Source organism: Sciurus carolinensis, unplaced genomic scaffold, assembly GCF_902686445.1.
Source record: "Sciurus carolinensis unplaced genomic scaffold, mSciCar1.2, whole genome shotgun sequence".
NCBI lineage: Eukaryota > Metazoa > Chordata > Mammalia > Rodentia > Sciuridae > Sciurus > Sciurus carolinensis.
Genome location: NW_025920145.1, coordinates 21,225 through 25,030, shown reverse-complemented (window position 1 = coordinate 25,030; position 3,806 = coordinate 21,225).

The window sequence follows — 3,806 nt, the reverse complement described above, 5'->3', positions numbered from 1 at the left end:
GAGGAGTAGGAGTAGTTGGTATCCTGTGAACATGGGCATATATAGGTGAAATCTAGTTGGCAGTCTTCCCTTGTGTATGATTCCTGGTGTTGAGCTGATTCTATGAGGGGTTGTGATAGCACCTTCCTGGAGTTCTTTTAGGTGTAGAGAGAATAGTTTTGGCTGAGCTGGGGGGTGCTATTTGATACTCCAATGTCCATAAACACCCAACTGACCATTCTTATTGTAGCCTCTCTTCCATGTGGAAGAAATCATATACTCCCTCTCTAGGCTTCCATTTTGATTCCTGGGGCAAAACCAATGTGTTGTTTACACATAACAAGGTCCGGAGCAGTCTCCTTCCTGTTGCTGAGCCCATTTAGTTTCCTCAATAATGATCTCAGAAGAGGGCAGTGTGTCAGTATAAGGAAGCAGGGCATCTCTGTAGCAGTTTAGGGATGTCCCTTTTTTTCTTGTCATTATGCATTGTGTTTTTCCCTGGAAAACCAGGACTTTTTGATGTCCTTTTCAATGTATTACAACTTCCTGATTTTGGAGGTGACTTGCTTCTAGTAATTTTAGAATAATTTTAGAATTTGTATCCTATGTTTTATAGGAGCATTTTTTGCAGTAAGCATTCCCCTGACTTTCCAGTTGATTGGGTGTGCATGAAGCACTCTGAAGGCATATGTTGAGTCAGTCTAGATGTTTCCCCATTTATTTTTACATAGGACCAGTGCTGGTGTTAGGGTTATGAGCTCATATTTTTGTGCTGCCCACATCTTCAGGAATCCAATTTATACAGCATAGTACACAAATATTGCTCCATTTTAAACAAAAGTGTTTTCATCTATGAACAATTCTGGTTCTGGGTTTTTGGGAGACTGATCTGTAAGACCTTCTGAACTGGCACAGGTAAAGGCTCACACCTGCATGCATGAATGATCCCATGGTGGAAGATGTTTCTTTACTTGTCAGAGAAGCAGAATCTTTCATGTAACTTTGGGATTATCTAGAAGGACTGTTTGATATTTATTCAGCCTATCTGATGCCAGTCAGAGAAGACCCTTTTTCCAGAGGTGCCTTTACCTGAGGTGCAGTAGGAACTTCTAATCTTTGTCGTAGAGTTAGTTTAGATGCCTCTTCCGTTAGTATGGCTATGGTTCTACTGCCCTAGGCAAAGAGGGTATCATTTTCTCTGAAAACTAGATACAGACTGTTTTTTTCTCCAATATTCAGACTAGTAGCCTTAAGGCTATTCCTCCCCTTTGAGCCACAGAAAGGAAGAAAGGTTTTTTGTAGATTAGGGATACCCAACGTGCGAGTTTCTGACCGACAGCAGAAACTGTCAGAAACTTGTGTAGGGTTTGCTCCCACTCCTCAGGCTATAAATCTGGTCCTTGATTTGCAACATGCAGGGTTTTGCCATGACCCCAAAACGAGACATCCAGATTCAGCAATAACTAGCCATCCTGATGAAGGCTTAGGGTTGATGTTTGGTCCCAGGTGGTGTGCCATTACAGATTGCCTGGATCCTGTTCCTGGTCAGCTATGTTTTTCCTGGTGTTAGAATACTTTATGCTGGGCATGGAACTGCAAGCCTGTAATTTCATGTACTCAGAACGTTGAGGCAGGAGTATGACAAGTTCAAGGCCAACCTCAGCAACTGAGCATGGCCCTGTCTCAACATAAAAAGAAGGGTCGGGATGTTCCTCAGTGGTTAAGTACCTCCGGGTTCATATTTTGTGGGTAACCCACTCTCTACTAGAACATATCCTAAGTAACCTTTTGTTGTGTGACCTGATCCATGGTTTAGATTCCCAGTAAACCCATCGTGCTAGGAAATTTAGTTGCCAGATAGTATTTGATCAGAGTTCTCTTTGTCCAGGATACAAGTCAGGATGTCATCTACATACTGAAGGACAGTTCTAGCCAGAAGACCTAAGTCTTTTGAATCCTTCATATATACCTGGGGCTAATACAAATGGGGGAATGTATGTTCAGATAAGTTGCTTAGTGTGTGTCTCAAGATCTCCACATTCAGAGGCACAAAGATATTGTGAGCGGGATGCAAATATGTCAAGTCAAAAGCCCACTTTAGATGAAGGACTGTGTACCAGTGAGTGGTATATGGAATCTGGGACAGCAAGGTGTGTTTAGGTGTGTTTGTTACCATGGGGTTGAGGAGGATCACTGCCTTGTTGACCCATGTTTAAATGCTGAAATTATCTATAGTCCCCTTTGGTTTAGGTCCCAGAAAAATTGTGCTATTACAAGACATGCGATAATAAATTACAATCCTGTACTGTGAGGACATAGATACAGCGGCTTATAATCCATGCGATGCTTCTGTCCTTAGGCGATATTGTCTTTCGTATGAAGAATTTTCCCCTTTAATGATCTCTCTACCAGCTGTGCACTCAGGGTTTGTCATGGACTTCCATTTTCCCAGACGTTGGATCAAGGACTAAACATTCGACCCTTGACTTTCTGAGTCTGGCTGGTTTCACTTAGTGTGATGATGTTCTCCTGTTCAGTCTGTTAACTAGCAAATGCTGTGATTTCATTATTCTCTATGGCTTTGTGAAACTCCATTGTGCATCTATACCACATTTTTGCTCATCCATTCATATGTTCATGGGCACCCATGCTGGTTCCACAGTTTAGGCCTTGTGAATTGCCCTGCTGTAGGCGTTGATCTGCTTGTGTTGCTTTAGTGTGTTAGGATAAATACTAAGGAGTGGGATAGCTGGGTCATATAGTGGTTCTAATCTTAGTGTTTTGAGGAACATTTGGACTGCTTTGTACTAATTTGCAAAGCCAGTAACAATGTTTGAGTGTTCCTTTTCCCCTACATCCTCACCAGTGTGTATTGTTATGTGTATTCTTGTGTATTGTTATGTGTATTCTTGATGATTGGCATTTTCAAAGGAGGGAGATGAAATCTCAGTGTAAGTTTGACCTGTATTTTCCTGATTTCTAGGAGATTGAACTTTGTTTTTCATACATTTGTATTTCTCATTTTCAGAAATGTCTCTTTTGTTCTTCTGCCCATATACTGATGGGGTTATTTTTTTTTTTTTTTTTGATGTTGAGATTTTTGAGTTGTTTATATATTCTGGATATTACTTTCCAGTTGAAAGGGCCCCTGACAAAAAACTTGTCCCATTATGTAACTTCTATCTTCATGTCCCTGTTTTCCTTTGCTGTATGCAGAAGTCATTTAATTTGCGGCTGCCCAAATTATTGATTTCTTGTTTTCATTTCTTGCACTTTAGCATTCTTGTTATGAAAGTACATGCCTACAACAATATGTTGTTGTATTAAGCATGTGTTTTCTTCTATCAGCTGCAAAATTTCTTTTCCGAAGTCTATGTCTTTGATCCACTTTTGTCTTTTATGCAGGGTAAAAAGTAGGAATCCAGTTACATTCTTTTGCATGTGGATATCCAGTTTTCTCAGCACTTGTTTTTAAAAAGCTGTCAATACCTTCTCCAGCATGTGCTTTTGGCACCTGTGTTGAGTACCAAATGATTGTATCTATGTGGATTTGTCCCTGTGTCTTCTATACCAGCGGACTTCTTGTCTGTTTAGATGCCAATACCATGATGTTTTTGTTGGTATAGCTGTGTGGTATCATTTGAGAATCGGTAGTGTGATGCCTCAAGCGTTACTCTTCTTGCTCAGTATTGCTTTGGCTATTCTGAATCTTTTGTGCTTGCAAATGAATTTTAGATTTTCTTTTCCTGTTGTTTGAAGAATGTCATTATTAATTTGATGGGAATTTCATTGTTTCTGTGTAACACTTTTTGGTGTTATGACTACGT